At 33.3% G+C, this 22,011-nt stretch overlaps 1 protein-coding gene across 1 annotated transcript in view; it reads right to left on the reverse strand.

Moving 5' to 3' along the window:
• Nucleotides 1-21,313, reverse strand: part of LOC126884220 (omega-amidase NIT2) — a 75,870-nt gene extending 54,557 nt beyond the window's left edge. The window contains exon 1 of the mRNA XM_050650116.1: nucleotides 21,171-21,313. The gene's annotated coding sequence lies outside the window, so the exon portion shown is untranslated. The remainder of the gene's footprint in view (nucleotides 1-21,170) is intronic.
• Between the last annotated feature and the right edge of the window lie 698 nt (nucleotides 21,314-22,011).

The raw sequence follows: 22,011 nt of genomic DNA on the forward strand, positions 1-22,011 counted from the left end.
TTACAAATTAAATATATTTTAGTCTTTCTTTCACACTAATTCACTTCTTGTATGAATATAGCCTATTCTTATGAACTTCCTTTATTTTTCCCGGTTTTAACTCAATTTTGCAATTTACTTTACCTATCTCTGATATCCTATATGGACCGTTGTACAATGAATCGAATTTGGTGTTCTCTTCGTTTTTAATTAAGACTAAGTCACCTACTTTGAATTCCTGAGGTGATGCTACGATTTGGCTTTGCCCCTGCCTGTTTATTTTTTGTTGTATTAAAATTTTGCGGGCTCTGGTATGCGCCAACTGAAGTTTATACTTAAGCTCATTATAATATGCGTCTATATTGTAGCATGGTTGGATGTTAGAGGTGAGGTTCTCAGGTATATTTGCTGGCCTCCCATATACTAATTCAAAAGGTGTGTACCCATGGTATGAATTGGGGGTGGTATTGTAACAGTATGTGAACATTCTACACCACTCATCCCAGTCATCCTTACCTTCGTTGATGAAACACCTGACGTACTCGTTAAGTGTGCGATGTAATTTTTCGCAGCTTCCTATCGATTGAGGGTGGTAAGCTACCGAGAAGTTATGTTGGATGTTGAGCATTTTCGTCAAACTCGACATTATTTCGTTTTTGTATTCCGTCCCTTGATCCGTCCTTATTTGTTTCATTAGCCCGTAGGTGGGTATGAAGTTTTCGAATATACCCCTAGCTATTGTATGCGCCTCCTTGTCCTGCACCGGGATACTTACTGCGTATTTCGTCAGTTCGCAGAGCATTGTTATGCAATACCGATTTCCTTCTCTGCTCCGTGGGAATGGACCTACCGTGTCAATATACACTATATCCCATGGTTTCTCGGAAGTGTCCGTTACTACGAATTCCTCTGTATGGCCTTTCTTTGGTTTGTTTACTTGACATTTGTGGCAATTCTTGATATACAGTCTTACTTCGTTTTCCATATTTTTCCATTTAAAATTGGCTTTTAGTTTCTTTATTAGTCTATTATTCCCTACATGGCCTCCAAACATCGGGTGGTTATGATAGGTCTCTATTAATTGCTTTTTTTCTTTTTTCTCCGTTATTGTTCTAGGTACTTCGCAAATGCATATTTCTATATTTTTTAATACTTTATTTCCTTTCTCTATAAATTCTGTGATTGTGCAGTTTGTGAAAATAACGTCATTCGTATATATTTTTATTCTTTTGATTCCTCTAGCCTCCGCAAGCTTATTAAGCTTTCCCAACGCTTGACCTAAATCAAAGTTGGTAAAATTGGTAGGCAGTCTTTCGCAAACCCGTATCCTGTTTCTGATCCATATGTTCATCTCGAGAGAAATACGGTTATCTACAAAAGACAGAATTGGTAGCTTATGTGCTTCTAAATTATTTAGTACCTTCCTTACAGCTTTTCCCTGACTGTGAGTGTTAATCTTTGCTTGATTCGGGACGGGCTTTCCGCACTCTACCTTAGACCCTGCATTTCTTTTTGCTTGGGCCCTTGTTATTGCCAAGATATGAGTATTATCAATATATGTCTTTCAGCTGATCCACGGATATTCTTGAAATACTATCCGCGTAGTTATTATTTCCTGTGACGTAGTGTATGTCAAAGTTGTATTCCTCCAAATCTAGCCTAATTCTTGTGAGTTTAGATGTAGGTTCTGTCATGGAGAAGAGATGGGTCAATGGTTTGTGATCTGTTTTAATAATAAATTTCGGTGCCCCATATAGATAGCATTTAAAATGATTTATGCCCCAATGTATAGCTAGCAGTTCTTTCATAATTATAGGCTTATTGATTTCACTTTTCTTGAAGGCACGTGATGCATATGCTATGGGTAGATCTATACCATCATAGTTTTGACTCAGAATTGCTGAACATGCTGTATTAGATGCATCCGTTGTCAAAATAAATTGTTTGTTGAAGTCCGGATATTGAAGTATAGGAGGGTTTGTTAATGCCAGTTTTAGCTTCTGAAAAGAATTTTCGCACTCTGTCGACCATTCAAATTTCACTTTTTTCTTTGCCAATCTATTTAGCGGTATACAAATTTCTGCAAATTTCCTAATAAATCGTCTGTAATAATTACAAAAAGCTACAAATCTTTTTGCTTCATCAGCGTTTGTAGGGGTAGGATAATTCTCAATTACCGAATATTTTGCTTTATCTGGTCGTACGCCGTCTTGAGATAAATCATGCCCTAAGTAAGTAACCTCTTTTCGGAAGAATTGGCATTTTTCAGGATTTAGCTTTAGGTTGAATTTCCGGCATGTTTCGAATACCTTTCTTAAGTTAGTTAAGTGATGATTTTCTGATATGCCTATTACAACTATATCGTCCATATATAGGAATGCTTTTTCGGGTGTCAATCCTGAGAATGCTATCGACATCATTCTTGAAAAGCTATTTGGGCTTATGTTTAACCCAAACGGTAATCTTGTGTACTGAAATGATCCTTTCTCTGTACTGAAGGAGGTGTATTTTCTTGAGGCTTTTTCTAGTGGGATTTGGTGGAAACCTGACATTAGGTCCAGGACTGAAAACCACCTAGATCTTCCTAATTGATCTAGAATTGCATCTATGCGCGGTAACGGGAATTTATCTGTGACTAACTTCTTATTAAGTTGTCTAAAATCAATGCACAATCTCCACGCCTTGCTTCCGTCTATTGATTTTTTAGGTACTAAAACTACTGGACTGTTGTATTCCGACGTTGAAGGTTCTACGATACCTTGCTTTAGCATTTTGTTTACCTGCGCGTTGACTTCCGATGTTTGAAAATGTGGGGTACGATAATTTTTAATATATACTGGGGTAGTATCCTTCACCCGTAGCTTCTGTTCGTAAAAATTATTATGTGTTAATATGTCGTCTTTTAATGCAAAGATGTCTGCAAAATCTTCACACAAGGCTACTAGTTTCTCTTTCGCATACTCAGGAACTTCTAGATTCAGTGATTCCTGCAATATTTTCTTCCTGTTTTCCATAACATTCTCCACCTTATATATGTTGAATAGTTTCAGCTCCAATGTTTTGATGTCATTTGTATTGATAATCGCACTCTCATAGTTTGTATTCAAAATTTTGATATATGGGTTTCTCCTTGAAATGATCGATCTTGCTATGAAAACTCCTTGTATAATTTCCTGTTGTTCTACAACTATATTCTCATTTATACCTTTAAATCCATTGATTAATCTATAAATTTCGCATCTCGGTGGAATTGCTATGTTGTTCTGATTTGTGTTATCAAGAATATTAAGACTAATGTAATAATCATCGTCAGTTTTTACGTGTAGTTTCAGGTTGGAATAGTCTAACATACATTGATATTTGGTTATGAAGTCTCTCCCGATTATTCCATCTGTGGGTATCGGAAAGTCTTTCCTAACTACCTGGAAGCTATGAAGAAAAGTGTTTCCATTTATGTTTAGTAAAGTGTCTACTCTCCCTAACGTTTGTAATTCTCCTTGCGTAACTCCCTTTATTTTGACTATTGAGTTTCTTTGTATTGCTTGGCGTGGGAAATCATCCTCAATTTTTAATAAGGAAATATCTGCTCCTGTATCCAGTATAAATGTGTGTATTTTATTCGATATTTTTGTGTAAATTTCTACAAAGTTAGAGAGTGTTAAGTCAAAGTTGTAAATATAATGGCTACTTTCTTTTGTGAGACGGTTGGGATTGACCCTAACCCTATTTCCATTCAAAACCCCAACTGCGTTTCCTCAGGCGAATTTTCGCTTGTACTCTCGCTTTCGCAAGTTCTAATATTGGCATTATTTGCTCTGTTAAAATTTGATCTACTGTTTCCCCTATTATAATATTCCTGATTTCTCCTATATCTTGGGTCTCCTCTATATCTGGTACCGTTGTTATTTCGCCATTCTCCTTGCTGTCTCTCATAATTGTTTCTATTCCAATTTCTGTCCTGACCTCTACTACTGTTTCCTCTAAAGTTGGTCTTATAGTTCAGCACTCTATTCTGCTGCTCATCTGACGTGTCTATTGACAAAAATTTTGTCAACGCCTCCTGTGGTGTGTCAAACTTCCCTGCTTCCATTATTATCCTTACCCTTTCCGAACTTGCATTTCGCGTCAATGTATTGACTGTTGCTTCTGCCGCGTATTTTCTAACCAGGTCTCCGGGCATTCCTTCCGCTATGTACGCTGTTTTCAGTTGTTCTACCAATTCTTCTATTTCTGTAGCGTATGTTGTCGCGTCCCTATGGGCTTGTTTCTTCCTATTCAGCTTGGCTATTACCAATTTAGGACTATCTCCTTTTATATTTTTCTTTAATGTGTCTATAATTTTTTCGATGGAATCCTCTGTCGTGATTAGACTTCTCGCTTTTCCAATAAGCCTTGATTTTACCAGTGTTATTGCTGTATTTTCGTGCCCTTCTTGTATCGATTTTACGAATTCTAATGCATCCACGAATGCTTGCAACTTCCCGATTTCTCCATCGAATTCTCTGGGCAACACCCTACTCGCTGTAGTTAGAAAGTCGTTCATATTTAAGGCCATGTTTTCCTCAGTTTCGCTGTGGTCCTGTGCTTCCACTATATCTTTTCTTATATGTTGTGTAATCGTCTCGGGAACTATTATCCTTGAGTCTAGAGCTTGGAAAGTTCTGATAACCTTATCCCTGATTTTGCAGAAATAATTGCTACAAATAGTACGCTGAGCGTCGTTAAGGATTCCTTCGTTTTTGCTTACCAGTGCAATGAACTCGTTATATGTAGTGATTAGGTTGCTGATTATGTCCAATCGTACTTCTATATTTTTGGGTATTGCTTTTTTCAATGCTCTTTTACTCTGTTTATCACTTTCTTTTAACAGGCTATCTAATTTATTTTCAAAAGTTTCCCAATTAGCCGACATTTAAAGTAAATCTAATCATTGCTCATTATATTAAAAAAAAAATGTTATGTTATATTAAGTTAAATCATTAGTAAAATGTCATGTCAATGAATATTAAAGAATATTATATTTTAGAATCCCTATAAAATAATGTCAATACCTTAAACTCGGTCCATCATGATAATAAAAATTTGAAAATAATAATAAAAGTTCGATAAAGGAAGTATAAAAATAGGATAAATTCTTACCTTGTCTCTTTACACCTGGATTGCTTCTTTGGATTGTCCTCTTAAAGTTTCTCCCCTGTGTCGACTTTGGTTCGTTCCTCTATTGGATTGGTTTTACTTCCCATTTCTAGTTTATAACAACTATTTTCTGCGTACTTTCCTTCGGGTCCAAAAGGCTGGAGCTTAGCATGCTTTTCCAATTAGGCAGATGATCGCCATGACGTGGTACTAGGTCTGGTGGCTGAGCTATTGTGCCCTAAGTGCGGGATGTATAATAATATACCATTTTCACTTTATAAATATATTTGAACTTCACAGCGTTCGTTTAAACAATTAAACAACAGTATATATGTAAACAATAACTAAGGTATTATTGCTTCATCGTGACTAATCGATTGATCTGAATGTCTCGTCAATTCTTTGGTTCGTTTATATACAATAAATCATAAGGTCAATACCGGTCAATGCCGAAACATATTTACATTACTATAAACTATACTTATAATATTTTATTCAATGCTAAGGGTTAACGTACTATGTTACAGGCTGAAATTGACATGGCAAAAAAAGACTCGGCAATGCAAACGGTTAACGAAAACAAAATAACGCACACAAAATAAAGAAAGAATCTCGATAAGAAGAAAAGAACAAAACCCATTAGAATGGGATCTTGGAATATTAGAACCATGCTGGCAGTAGGTAAGATGCAAGAAATAGCTCTTGAAATGAAAAAATACCAACTAGAAATCCTAGCCCTACAGGAAATACGATGGAAGAAAGAAAGAAAAATTGAGAAGAAAAACTTTAGCATGTATTATTCGGGAGAAAACAAAGAGGGAACGAATGGTACGGCATTTATGATGAACAAAAAAATGAGGGAAAAAGTGATACAATTCAAAGCAGTTAATGGAAGGATATCTTACATAAGAATAGAAAATAAATAAGCCAACATCTCGATAGTCAATTGCTATGCACCCACCGAAGAAGCAAACCAAGAAGATAAAGCAGAATTCTACTGGAACTAAAGACATCCTGGAAGAAACCTGTGAAAATCTTTCGAGGAATGACATATTAATAATATTGGGTGATTTCAATGCAAAGATCGGAAAGGAGGACTATAATCGTAATGTAGCTGGCAAAGAAACCATTCATGAAACTACGAATGATAAAGGAGGAGAAATCTGCAACCTACCAGTAGCAACAAACACATATATAGTTAGTACTGGGCATAAACATAAAAAAGAACACAAAATAACATGGATGATACCAGGAAGAATGGATGGAAACCAAATAGATCATACTCTAATTTCGAAAAAGTGGACACAAATAGTACAAGACGTAAGGTCATATAGAGGGGCAAATGGAGGCACTGACCACATATTGTTGATAGCAAAACTTAAGATGAAAATAATCAAAGCAAATAATCATAAGGAAGGAAAAAGGAGGAAATGGAATATAGCCAATCTGAAAACGCAAGAAACAAAGCAACAATATACAGAACAACTGGAACAGAAATTGGGTCAGTACGAGCACATAGAAATAGAAGGAGAATGGAAAAACATAAAGAACAGCATAATAGAGACAGCAGAACAAATAATAGGATTCCAAAAAACAAAGAATCGAAAGAATGATTTGATGAGGAATGTCACCAAAAAATTCAACTGAAGCACCTCGCAAGAAACAAATGGCTACAAAGTGCCGAACAGGAACAACTGGACCAATATAGAAAAGAAAAACAAGAAGCATTGAAACTCTATAGAAGAAAGAAGAACACATGGATCTCTGAACAAAGGCAAGAATTAGAAACGAATAATAAAGACAACAAGAAATTGTTCGTATAGATAAAACAACAATACAGTACCAAAAAATCTGTCACAAAAATAAACAAAAAATATTGGGAAAAACATTTCACGGACCTATACAAAAACGACAACAAGGCATATTCGGAGGATGAGGATATAAGAGATAACAGAGATGAAGAGGAAGGCGCACCTACTTATCAGGAATTCATGGAGGTATTAAAACAACTAAAAGTAAACAAAACACCAGGGCCAGATGAAATCAGCAACGAACTGATCATCAACGGAGGAGAGGAGCTCACGAAGCGAATGCACAAGTTAATGGTTACAATTTGGAAGGACGAAAGCATGCCCATAGAATGGAAAAACGGACACATCGCACCAATCTTTAAGAAAGGAGATCCAACAAAGTGCTGCCACTACAGACCAATTATGCTACTAAATACAACGTATAAGATATTGACCACAATTATAAGAAACCGACTAAATCAATACACAGAAAAATTTATAGGACCATACCAACAGGGTTCTCGAAAAGGAAGATCAACAATAGATGCAATACACGTACTGACACAAACAATTGAAAAAAGCTATGAACATGACATAGAATTACACATACTATTCATCGACTTCTAACAGTTCTTCGACAGCATATACAGACAACAATTAAAAAAAATTAAAAATATGGAGATACCGGCAAAATTAATAAGACTAACTAGAATGACAATAAGACTCAACAGCAAAAGTTAAAACAAATGAGGGCGATACAGATGACACCAAAATAGAACTTGAAGTAAGACTGTCAACGACACTATTTAATATCGCTCTAGAAGGAGCAATTAGGGACACAGGGCTGAAAAAGACAATTGTTCAAAGCTCAACACAGATCATAGGATATGCAGATGACCTGGGACTGGTAGCACGAGATAAAAAAAAAAGACTAGAAGAGGCACTTTTAACCCTGGTAACAGAAGCAAAGACGAGAGGATTAATAATCAATCAGAATAAAACAAAATATCTTATAAGCACACGAGACAATGTAAACAGAATAACAGAAACAAAGATAGGTGCAAATACATTCCAGAGAGTAGATTGCTTCAAATACCTGGGGGTGATAGTGGACGGCAAAAACGGAAGGAGTATAGAGATAAATGAAAGAATTAAAGCAGGTAGTAGAGTATATTGGAAATATCACCGACTACTCAAGGACAAAAACCTGAGCAAAAAAAAACAAAATCAAAAATATACACAGCAGCAATCAGATCAGTGATAGCCTATGGAGCAGAAGTAATGTGCCTTACGAAAAAAGACGAAGAAAAGTTAAGAATAATTGAGAGAAAAATTATGAGAAGAATACATGGCCCAGTAAAGACAGAAACAGGGGAATATTGAGAGCTGATGAACCATGAAATAATAAATATAAATAAAGGAGAAGATATAGTAAAATTCATTAAAGCACAAAGGCTCAGATGGTTTGGGCACACACAAAGAAGAGGGGTAGAAGAACTGATCAGGAAGATAATGAACTGGAAACCAGTAAAAAATAGACCAAGAGGAAGACCAAAAATAAGATGGGAAGATCAACTGCTAGACGATATATCAAAGATGGAAATTGCAAACTGGAGAGAAAAGATTCAGGACCTGAGAGAGTGGAACAAGTTAGTAGAGAAGGCAAAAAAAATCACAACCTATGAACTACGACCTAAAAGAAAAGCGGACTAATTTACCGCGTGAAATGGATTAAAAGAGCTCATATTTGAGCGAACTATACTCTAACAAGAGTGAACGGTCCGTATAATAATTTCAGTATGTACGTATGTACCTGTATAAATTACCCTCCTTGAAGGTGGTGTAAAAGGTACTCATCATTTATGTATTGTCTTTTGAAAGAATTACTAGAGAAAATCCAAATAAATTTTGAAAAATGGCTGAAATCGCTGAAATTCTTGTAACAGATTTCGTAATGAATGAACATGGGTGTAAGTTATTGGTGGTAAATGATTTTAAATTTCATTTAAAAAAGTGCTAAAAAGTGGAAAACATTTATGGTACTGTTTTGCATCTGGTTGCCAGGCAACCTGTTATACCGACGGTTAATTTTTTTAATATTTTGAGTAGTAACTATGTTGGCTATCAACAATTTGATGTCAAAAATGCACATTTTGCCATTTTTTGTCTACCAGTAAGAAGAAAAATATTCAAAACAAAATTTAAGATAACCGCATTATAGAGCATGTAAAACAATTTAAACAAGGCTTTATAAATTTCGCTATACTTAATTGTTGCTTATATAACTATAAATTAAGTCAGTTTAACGTTAATATAACTTATGTAAAAATACAACTTATATCTCGATATTACGTGAAATAGCTCGAAGGAATGAGTAAAAATACACGGTTTTTATGACACTCAGTGTAACTACGTAACAATTGTTTTAGTTTCTATATGGACGGAATAACAAAATTTATGTAAATCTGACCAATTTTTTCTCAATTTAATTATATATTGACAATTTAAATGAAAAATAGCCGATTTTAAGAATTTTCGTCTATAAATTACAATATTTTACCAAAAAACTGAAAAAAGAACCGATTAGTTTATTGAAATAGCCTTAAAATGAGATGAAGTAAAATAGAATTGGAGCTTTGTTTATCAATAAACATTAATGAAAAGTATACATTTACGATAAGCTCTGTGTTGGCTTAATCCGTTACTGTTCAAATTTATTTCTTACGGTTTAAGCTAACTACCTGAGGTACCCCTAAACCCTAAAAATGTCATCAAAACGACGATTTTAAAGCTCTTACGACTGGATTAAAGAAGCTATTATCGATTCAAACAAAAGTTGTGTATTTTTAATTCTAAATTTCAACTATTTAATTAAAAATAAAGTGTTTCAGTTGAAAATTCAAAGTTGCTACACCCACCGCTTTCGCAGGCAGAATAAGAACCCTGCTATTGCATAAGTATATAGATTTTGAAAAACCATTAAAAAAGCATTCCAAAGTTTTTTCGATATGACGTCTAGTTCTCGAGATATTTGACAATCGCCTTTCTGGACAGAGCCCTTAAATAATGTAAATATTCTTATTCAAGCTAGACATAAGCCGAGTGAGAGAGCTGACCGTGAAATTCATTTGCGATGTTTCCAAATTTACCGGATCTCGGATTGTCTGCAAAATATATATTTAGCATATACACAACGGATCGCGCGCGCTGCCCTCTACAGCGGATTTAGTGGAACCACTGCAATATAAAATTCACCAAAAGGGGTGCAAAATGAGGTCCAGACAAAAATCGATTTCCTTGTACCCCAACCATTGTTACATCGAGATGTCACTATATACACGTGAATACAAGGTGAAATCCAAAATCGGATCTCGCCTTGCAAAACGGATCTCATCTTGTATAGCTTATGATACAAACGGATCTCGCCTTGATATGAAGACATATATATATATATATATATATATATATATATATATATATATATATATATATATATTTGTACAAATATTATCGACCGTACTGTGTTAAATAGTAATGTTTGAATAACGGCAATTCGGTCAGTTGAAAGAAAACTCTATTTGTTTTAAGTCTCAATATTTCGTCACTATTTGGTGACTTCTTCAGGAGAAAACTGCAAATTTATTAATATTAGACATGGACAAACTTAAATATTTCGATACTTACAACTATAAGAGTAAAAATAATGTTAAAGAAATTTAAATTTTTACTCTTATAGTTGTAAGTATCGAAATATTTAAGTTTGTCCATGTCTAATATTAATAAATTTGCAGTTTTCTCCTGAAGAAGTCACCAAATAGTGACGAAATATTGAGACTTAAAACAAATAGAGTTTTCTTTCAACTGACCGAATTGCCGTTATTCAAACATTAGTTTTCATTACCAATACGTAGAATTGTAGAGTTACGTTGTTAAGTAATAAAAAAGACGATATGTATAAAAACATATCTCTTTTTATTTGAAGTAAAAAGAAAACACAACACTTCAACTTGGAAAACTATGGCTATATGGTTACAATCAATGAATTATTTACTCAAGGAACCAATTACACTAGCATATAACTACATTTTATGTTGGAAGTAACTTTACATGTAGATGAGAACAATGAATGTTTAAATATGTCCTTCTTTTTTTGAACTTTCCCGTTCGGTGTTAACTATATTGAGCGCATGCTCATGAATAGACATGTAGGTTCATTTGACCTACGCATAGAAGTACCAAACACCCAATCGGTACGGACAAAAGGTATTATTAAACAAAAATATTAAGGTTTATTTATCTAAATATTACAAGAGGATGTACCGCAACATAAGTGTCATGTTACATAATTACATATTCTATTTATTTAAAGGTTTTTTTTTTTTAATTTTTTTAAAATTATTGTTGATTATTGGCAAACAAAAATTATTTTTTATTCTAAGAACTATTAATATTGACAATTACGTATTATCAGTCAAGTTGGAGTCATGCAAATTCGATCTATGGCTGGTATCTATCTGAGTAAAAGATGATAAATATCACTCAGATTTTTGAAGTCACCTTTAACATTAATCGAGGAATCATTAAGGAAGATATAGGACATTTCAATAAATTCCCTTTTAAATTTATTGTTCTCTTGATGAAGAACGAGGGTGTTTTCAAAGTCCATGGAATGACCTGTGGTATGGACGTGTTTAGCCAATGCACAACGGTCGGGCTGAAGACGTGAATCACTTTTGTGTAAAGTGATCCTAAATTTAAGAAGTTGAGAAGTTTGACCAATGTACGATTTGTTACAAGAAGAACAGGGAACTTTGTAGACAATATTACTAAGCTTACCTATTTCTGTTTTATCCTTAACTTTTGAAAAAAGGTTGTTAATTGTTAAAGCTGATCTGAAAGCCACATTGATTTTAAAATGATTATCATTGTTGTTATTGTTACTTTCTAAATTATTAAATATCCTAGTCAACCCCGGAGTAATATCTTTGATATAAGGTATTGAAAAATATCTATTTAAAGTTGGAGTATTAGAGACCCTGTCATTGCCTAAGCCATCAAGGTCAACATTGTTAGTCGCGGGGGAAGGTGTTAAGTCTTCATTATGGACTGTGTTAAACAAGATCTTATTTATTAGTGTGGTTGGATAAGAATTTGAGATGAACAATTTAGTTAGTATTTGCAGGTTTTTGTTATGGAAGGAAGGATCTGATAATTTGATGACTCTGCTTTTCATCTGTTTTACTAAATTAACTTTGGTGGAATGTTTGTGATATGAATGGTAGTTTAAATACCTGCCCTAAATACTATATATATATATGTCTTCATATCAAGGCGAGGTCCGTTTGTATCATAAGCTATACAAGATGAGATCCGTTTTGCAAGGCGAGATCCGATTTTGGATCTCACCTTGTATTCACGTGTATATAGTGACATCTCGATGTAACAATGGTTAGGGTACAAGGAAATCGATTTTTGTCTGGACCTCATTTTGCACCCCTTTTGGTGAATTTTATATTGTAGTGGTTCCACTAAATCCGCTGTAGAGGGCAGCGCGCGCGATCCGTTGTGTATATGGTAAATATATATTTTGCAGACAACCCGAGATCCGGTAAATTTGGAAACATCGCAAATGAATTTCACGGTCAGCTAGCTCTCTCACTCGGCTTATGTCTAGCTTGAATACGAATGTTTACATTATTTAAGGGCTCTGTCCAGAAAGGCGATTGTCAAATATCTCGAGAACTAGACGGCATATCGAAAAAACTTTGGAATGCTTTTTGAATGGTTTTTCAAAATCTATATACTTATGCCATAGCAGGGTTCTTATTCTGCCTGCGAAAGCGGTGGGTGTAGCAACTTTGAATTTTCAACTGAAACACTTTATTTTTAATTAAATAGTTGAAATTTAGAATTAAAAATACACAACTTTTGTTTGAATCGATAATAGCTTCTTTAATCCAGTCGGAAGAGCTTCAAAATCGTCGTTTTGATGACATTTTTAGGGTTTAGGGGTACCTCAGGTAGTTAGCTTAAAACGTAAGAAATAAATTTGAATAGTTAATGTTTATTGATAAACAAAGCTCCAATTCTATTTTACTTCAACTCATTTTAAGGCTATTTCAATAATAAACTAATCGGTTCTTTTTTCAGTTTTTTTGGTAAAACATTGTAACTTATAGACGAAAATTCTTAAAATCGGCTATTTTTCATTTAAATTGTCAATAAATAATTAAATTGAGAAAAAATTGGTCAGATTTACATAAATTTTGTTATTCCGTCCATATAGAAACTAAAACAATTGTTACGTAGTTACACTGAGTGTCATAAAAACCGTGTATTTTTACTCATTTCTTTGAGCTATTTCACGTAACATCGAGATATAAGTTGTATTTTTTACATAAGTTATATTAACGTTAAACTGACTTAATTTATAGTTTTATAAGCAACAATTAAGTATAGTGAAATTTATAAAACCTTGTTTAAATTGTTTTACATGCTCTGTAATGCGGTTATCTTAAATTTTCTTTTGAATGTTTTTCTTCTTACTGGTAGACAAAAAATGGCAAAATGTGCCTTTTTGACATCAAATTGTTGATAACCAACATAGTTACTACTCAAAATATTAAAAAAAACTAACCGTCGGTATAACAGGTTGCCTGGAAACCAGATGCAGAACAGTACCATAAATGTTTTAGACTTTTTAGCACTTTCTTTAAGTGAAATTTAAAATCATTTACCACCCATGTACACTCATTACGGAATCTGTTACAAGAATTTCAGCGATTTCAGCCATTTTTTCAAAATTTATTTGGATTTTCTCTAGTAATCCTTTCAAAAGACAATACATAAATGGTGAATACCTTTTACACCAACTTCAAGGAGGGTAATTTATACAGGTACATACCTGGAATTATTATATGGACCGTTCACTCTTGTTAGAGTATAGTTCGCTCAAATATGAGCTCTTTTAATCCATTTCACGCGGTAAATTAGTCCGCTTTTCCTTTAGGTCTTAGTTCATAGGTTGTGATGTTTTTTTGCCCTCTCTACTATCTTCTTCCACTCTCTCCGGTCCTGAATCTTTTCTCTCCAGTTTGCAATTTCCATCTTTGATATATCGTCTAGCAGCTGATCTTCCCATCTAATTTTTGGTCTTCCTCTTGGTCTATTTTTTACTGGTTTCCAGTTCATTATCTTCCTGATCAGTTCTTCTACCCCTCTTCTTTGTGTGTGCCCAAACCATCTGAGGCTTTGTGCTTTAATGAATTTTACTATATCTTCTCCTTTATTTATATTTATTATTTCATGGTTCATCAGCTTTCTATATTCCCCTGTTTCTGTCTTTACTGGGCCATGTATCCTTATAATTTTTCTCTCAATTATTTTTAACTTTTCTTCGTCTTTTTTCGTAAGGCACATTACTTCTGCTCCATAGGCTATCACTGATCTGATTGCTGCTGTGTATATTTTTGATTTTGTTTTTTTGCTCAGGTTTTTGCCCTTAAGTAGTTGGTGATATTTCCAATATACTCTATTACCTGCTTTAATTCTGTCGTTTATCTCTACACTCCTTCCGTTTTTGCCGTCCACCATCACCCCCAGGTATTTGAAGCAATCTACTCTCTGGAATGTATTTTCACCTATCTTTATTTCTGCTATTCTGTTTACATTGTCTCGTGTGCTTATAAGATATTTTGTTTTATTCTGATTGATTATTAGTCCTCTCGTCTTTGCTTCTCTTACCAGGGTTAAAAGTGGCTCTTCTAGTCTTTTTTATCTCGTGCTACCAGTCCCAGTTCATCTGCATATCCTATGTCTGTGTTGAGCTTTGAATAATTGTCTTTTTCAGCCCTGTGTCCCTAATTACTCCTTCTAGAGCGATATTAAATAGTGTCGTTTGTCGTTGACAGACTGTCTCCTTGTCTTACTTCAAGTTCTATTTTGATGTCATTTGTATCGCCTTCATTTGTTTTAACTTTTGCTGTTGAGTCTTTTATTGTCATTCTAGTTAGTCTTATTAATTTTGCCGGTATCTCCATTTTTTTCATTTCTTTTAATAATTGTTGTCTGTATATGCTGTTGAAGGCCTGTTGGAAGTCGATGAATAGTATGTGTAATTCTATGTCATGTTCATAGATTTTTTCAATTGTTTGTGTCAGTACGTGTATTGCATCTATTGTTGATCTTCCTTTGATCTATTGTTCTAAAACCCTGTTGATATGGTCCTATAATTTTTTCTGTGTATTGATTTAGTGGGTTTCTTATAATTGTGGTCAATATCTTATACGTTGTATTTAGTAGCATAATTGGTCTGTAGTGGCAGCACTTAGTTGGATCTCCTTTCTTAAAGATTGGTGCGATGTGTCCGTTTTTCCATTCTATGGGCATGCTTTCGTCCTTCCAAATTGTAACCATTAACTTGTGCATTCGCTTCGTGAGCTCCTCTCCGCCGTTGATGATCAGTTCGTTGTTGATTTCATCTGGCCCTGGCGTTTTGTTTACTTTTAGGTGTTTTAATACCTCCATGAATTCCTGATAAGTAGGTGCGACTTCCTCTTCATCTCTGTTATCTCTTATATCCTCATCCTCTAAATATGCCTTATTGTCGTTTTTGTAGAGGTCCGTGAAATGTTTTTCCCAATCTTTTTTGTTTATTTTTGTGACAGATTTTTTGGTAATGTGTTGTTGTTTTATCTATTCGAACAATTTCTTGTTGTCTTTATTATTCGTTTCTAATTCTTGCATTTGTTCAGAGATCCATGTGTTCTTCTTTCTTCTATAGAGTTTCAATGCTTCTTGTTTTTCTTTTCTATATTGGTCCAGTTGGTCCTGTTCGGCACTTTGTAGCCATTTGTTTCTTGCGAGGTGCTTCAGTTGACTTTTTTGGTGACATTCCTCATCAAACCATTCTTTCGATTCTTTGTTTTTTTGGAATCCTATTATTTGTTCTGCTGTCTCTATTATGCTGTTCTTTATGTTTTTCCATTCTCCTTCTATTTCTATGTGCTCGTACTGACCCAATTTCTGTTCCAGTTGTTCTGTATATTGTTGCTTTGTTTCTTGCGTTTTCAGATTGGCTATATTTCATTTCCTCCTTTTTCCTTCCTTATGATTATTTGCTTTGATTATTTTCATCTTAAGTTTTGCTATCAACAATATGTGGTCAGTGCCTCCATTTGCCCCTCTATATGACCTTACGTCTTGTACTATTTGTGTCCACTTTTTCGAAATTAGAGTATGATTTATTTGGTTTCCGTCCATTCTTCCTGGTATCATCCATGTTATTTTGTTTTCTTTTTTATGTTTATGCCCAGTACTAACTATATATGTATTTGTTGCTGCTGCTAGGTAGCAGATTTCTCCTCCATTATCATTCGTAGTTTCATGAATGGTTTCTTTGCCAGCTACATTACGATTATAGTCCTCCTTTCCGATCTTTGCATTGAAATCACCCAATATTATTAATATGTCATTCCTCGGAATATTTTCACAGGTTTCTTCCAGGATGTCTTAGAATTCTGTTTTATCTTCTTGGTTTGCTTCTTCGGTGGGTGCATAGCAATTGACTATCGAGATGTTGGCTTGTTTATTTTCTTATGTAAGATATCCTTTCATTAACTGCTTTGAATTGTATCAGTTTTTCCCTCATTTTTTTGTTCACCATAAATGCCGTACCATTCGTTCCCTGTTTGTTTTCTCCCGAATAATACATGCTAAAGTTTTTCTTCTCAATTTTTCCTTCTTTCTTCCATCGTATTTCCTGTACGGCTAGGATTTCTAGTTGGTATTTTTTCATTTCAAGAGCTATTTCTTGCATCTTACCTGCTGCCAGCATGGTTCTAATATTCCAAGAGCCCATTCTAATGGGTTTTGTTCTTTTCTTCTTATTGAGATTCTTTCTTTATTTTGTGTGCGTTATTTTGTTTTCGTTAACCGTTTGCATTTCCGAGTCTTTTTTTGCCATGTCAATATCATATTTCAGCCGCTGTTCTTCGTTTATTAGTTTTTTGAATTTTCTATCAGCTGTTCTCTCTCTTCGTCCCATATCTAGATTTTGCCATTCACTATTAATTTCTTGTAGCCGATTTTCGTGTGCTTACCTTTGCTTCTTTCGTCCTTTGCTATTTTAGTTATTTCCTTTTGTATTTCTTTTTCTTTCGATGTCCAATCATTGTTTATATAGATACGATCTTTATGCTGTTTTAGTTTACGTTTCGTGTTTAGGATTTCCATTTTATCCGTGAGGGCTTCTGTTTCTATTGCGCATACTGTTTCTCCTATTTTTTTTGCACTTCTTAGTTTTATTTGTATTTGCAACTCTTGGGCTCTGAAATTTTCCATTTCTTCTTTTAATTTCTTATAATCATTTGTTTCTACTTTCAACCCAGTTACGATCAAGTTTTTCTTTTTGCTAAATTTCTCCAGTTGCTCCATTCATTCATGTAGCTGTTTTACTTCTTTTTTTAGTTTTTGTTTCTCTGCTTTTACACCCATTAACTCTTTATTGGTTTGTTGTTATTCTTTCCTTATTTGTTTTATTTCCTGAAGCATTTCATCGTTTTTATTCATTATTGTAATCATAACATTTTCCATGTCTTCCTTGTTTTCGTTGCCTGCTTTGCTTGGTGACCGTTTTTTAATTTTACTTCTATTAAAACAATCATCCAAGTTTTCTCTTTTGCGTTTCGTTTCATCATCGGTTTCACTTCCTGTGACAGTTTTTCCATTTTCTAGGAGTGATTATCAACAATACTTAAAAAATGAAAGTTACCAATTCACCGGTAGTTAATGGGTTATTTCAAAATTACCTGCGCACCAGAGTTGCCAGTTGGTCTGTAATTAGGATGGGGATTAAAATAGATACGAATTCACCGGGACCCGGAAATATGCACACCCTGATATTCTAGTTACGTAACCTCGTCCGATTGGCGCATGACGTTAACAACAGAGTAAAGCATAGTCCCGTCTATGCGTTCGTAATACGAACGCGAATGAAATTTGAGAATAGTACAAATGAATGAATTATGACTAAAAGAAACTAAGTGATTTTTATAGTTTAGAGGAAAATTATTAAACTATTTACTTTTATTTAAATTGATTTTCAGTTATTTGTAAAGTTCCCAGTTTCTTGATTATATTGGTATCCGGAAAATAAAAATATTCATATAATCGATATCTACTAAAATTATTTTATTTCGTTAGTTGACAAAAATTGATTAGTGGCCTACACATTAGTAAATATAATTTTTACCAAGGGGAAGAAAAGCCCCAAAATAAAACCATAAATTTAATGGATTGATAAAAAAACAAAATTTTTTACTTTTTAAATAATGTATTTCATCAGATTTAAGTAAGAGGCTTGGAAAAGACAAAAATAAGTTTTACAGTTTTCATGCCATGCACTTTATTTAAATTTTGTGCATGTGAAATAGACGTACATACAGCAACTATGTAGCAGTTTTCATAATTTTTCTTTTACGCAATGTCAGGTTGTTAAGAGACTTGTTTAATTCTTTAATTCGGAAGTACATCCGAGTCCGAGACCTAAAAAATAACTTGTTTGCTTTGTTAGAACAGTCTACAGTTACACTTTTGGACTTAAGGTTTTCTAAATAATTTTTAGTTACCAAAATGGAATCACCATTCATGTGGAAGGAAAAATTGTCTCCAGTTACTTAATATATGACAAGAGAGTGTCTGATTATGTACTTACTCAAATGATCAACCCACGTGTACGTTGAAACATCTTCGGATTGAATACTGGAGTACTTCAATTTATGGCAGATATAACCAGCCAAATTCTCCAAACCATCATACTCGAGGTCACTAATGTTTTTTCATTCTAACTCTCATTGAAAACTTGAAAATCCACAACTGCTTCGTTGTTAGAATCCAGCCTTTGGATCAATTGTCCAGAAATTGGTAAATCTGGGATGTCGTCTGTTTAAACGTTCGAAAATTCGTTCCGTTGTCTCTCCTACCCGTATATAACTTTTATAAAATAAAATAAAGCTTTTTGTTAACACTTTAAAAAAATTTTAATGGGTTTTCCCCGAAAAGAGCTTCATTTTTTGGCACTATGTATCACGTTAAAATATTTGATTTGGAATTTGAAGGATAAGATCGTCTTTTTTATGAGCTACAAATTTACTTTTACTGGTTCTAAAGACTAAGAATATACCATTTTTTCGTTTTTTTTTATATGCTACATTTTTTCCAAGAATATTTTTTCGATATAATACTTACTTTTTGAGTATTTGCGAAAAACCGCCGAAAAACGTGTTTTTTTTTGTTGAAAAGTAAATATCTTTAGTCGCAAGTGACTCTAGTACCTACTACTAAATTAACCTAGTACCTAAGTTAAAAAAACTCTATACAACAAAAGTTGCCTAAACTTAGTCAGATCTGTTTCCGGACTTATTTTAAACGTATATTTTTTCACCCTCCAAGTAAAAGCAATCAACGGCACAAATTCAACTTTGAAGTGGGGGATGGGTAGAATCTAAATCCAAATTTTCATGCAATTAGGAGTTGACCCTGAAAATTATGTGTGTTTCTTTTTATCTTTTAAATCATTTTACTTAAAATCATTTTTTAACTATCAAATAATAATTACATATTGAGTTATTTTATTTTTTAAACTTTAATAATATTTATAAAAAATTTTACTTTCTTGTAATGTATTTTTAAAACAAGCAATCATTTAAATAATTATTTTGTAACAATTTGTATTATTTAAGAATATAATAATTACATTTTGGTTTCGTAGTAAGTGTTTTTTAAGAATATTAATGTATAGTTTTAAAATATTGTATTGCAAATAATTATCATTATTAAATGGTTATTATTTGTCAAGTATTCTTTTTCTTTTTTCACACCCTTATGTATGTAATAAAACTAAGGGACTTTCTGAAAGGTCAATCGTAGACGTTAAAGACACAAAAGAAGCGATACTTAAAAGTTACGCCCATTATATATCTTTATATCGTGGGAAATATACAATACAACACGAGCTCCAACCGCTCGACTAATACTCTTTAGAGCTGGCATCAGTGTGTGATCTCGCGTTGAACGGTAAATATCTAAAATTTCGTATATAAGTCCTCCCCTTTACTTTTCAGCGACGGATCTCGTTTCGCTGTAAATTTATCAGACAAATTTAAGTACAAAAATCTTTTCCCCTCTAAGTGTGCCATGATTAATATGTTAATTATAAAGATACTTATGAACAATATACTCCAATAATTAATTTCCTATTGGTGGATCTCGGGTTGTCCTCGATTTAGTCGGATCTCGCCTTGATATGAAGACGTATATATATATATATATATATATATATATATATATATATATATATATATATATATATATATATATATATATATATATGTATGTATTTTCTTTTGTTATTGTTAGTCTGTTGTTTTGTTTGTTAGTTTGTAAGTTGCCATCACCTGTGATTACCATTGTAACATTTTTTTTTGTTTATTACTGGTGTTTGTGATATGTACCAATAAATAACAGATTTTTCAGATCTCTGAAAAACCTGGGCCTCTAACAAAAAGCAGTGACAACATGTTAGGATGTTTCTAATGAAAATTACTAAGGTGAATCTATGGAGCAATGAATGACTATGGAGTGTGGAGAAATCGATACTACTTCAAACTTTATAGAATATACCAGGAACCAGGTATCGTAAAATATATTAAGATGGGACATCTGAGGTGGGTAGGGCATGTAATGTGAATGGAATTAAATGACCCAGTTAGGAAAACACTGTTTGATAGACTCATTGGTCAGAGAAGAAGACCCACAACATATAAGAAATACTTATGTGCAATGGATAGGGACGACTAGAGAGCAATTGACTACTGACAACAAGTAATAAATAATTGATAAAGAAGAATGCATCAGCTAATAGAGGTAAACAATGATAAACAAAATCTTTTAAATCATTGCACATGCAGAACTAGTCAAAAGCCTACATGTTTTGATGATGTTATTTTTCTTGATGAAGACAAAGTTTACAAACTGATAAGACTTAGGTCATGTTACATTTGATGATCATTCTCATGCAGAAGCAAAATCTTCCTGAGTATAAGCATTACCCTATTTCGCCAACATAGTCTGTTATAAAAAACTGTCTTTATATCATACATTTAGTATAAATAAGTAGGTAGGTATATAAAAAAATGAGCATTCTGTTATATTTTAACTTTAAAAATATGCATCAGAAGTATTTATATCATTTGAAAAACTACTTACCTTTATCACACAAAAGAACTTGTTGTAGATGAACTGAAGAAAAAAAATTTTAATAAATTAAATAAATAGTAGGATTACAGTAATTTTTGTTTTGTATTTTTTAAAAAATAACCTTCAAATTTGATTTGCTATCATAACCAATGACATATAAGAGGATAGACACAGCAACAAATATAAAAAAATGTCATAAACATATACTTCGCTGAAGTACACGTTTTGATAGGAAGGGGAGAAATTTTTATGAACACGACACGATCAAATATTGTTTTGTTTGTATGTGCATATTTGATTGTTGTTTGTCTTGTGTTTTTCATTGTGAAAATCGAATTATATTTTATATTTTTGGGAGTGTAGAGTGAAAATGTCTAATGATCTTTATCATGGGCTGCGAACTCAATGGAAAAAATTGGTTCCATATATATAGTGAGCTTCCGGAATTAGAGATGGCGACACATAATGTAGATCGCTAATATATGTGGTACAAGGCTAATTGAAAAGAAGAAGAATATTTGACAATTGAATTTTGAGTTGGACAGTGGTGTTTATTTTGTAACAGCGTTGCCACATTCAGCAGATTTCTACTTTTTGGATAGATTTTTGATATATTTTTTTTTAATTCTAGTAAGCAATATTTTTTAGTAGGTTTTTGGTATACAGTGATGAGCACGCTAATAACCGGCAAAAAAGCTCAAAAGATGGAAAACATAATACATTGCGAAACAAAAAGAGATGAAACTAGTGGAGGTGGAAATTATCGTTATAAACGTATTAATTAACATTACATTACATAGTTTTCCACCTGTAGACGTCTGTGACAGGAGTATTTTATAAAATTCTACTC

This window comes from Diabrotica virgifera, chromosome 5, assembly GCF_917563875.1.
Source record: "Diabrotica virgifera virgifera chromosome 5, PGI_DIABVI_V3a".
NCBI classification, from domain to species: Eukaryota; Metazoa; Arthropoda; class Insecta; order Coleoptera; family Chrysomelidae; genus Diabrotica; species Diabrotica virgifera.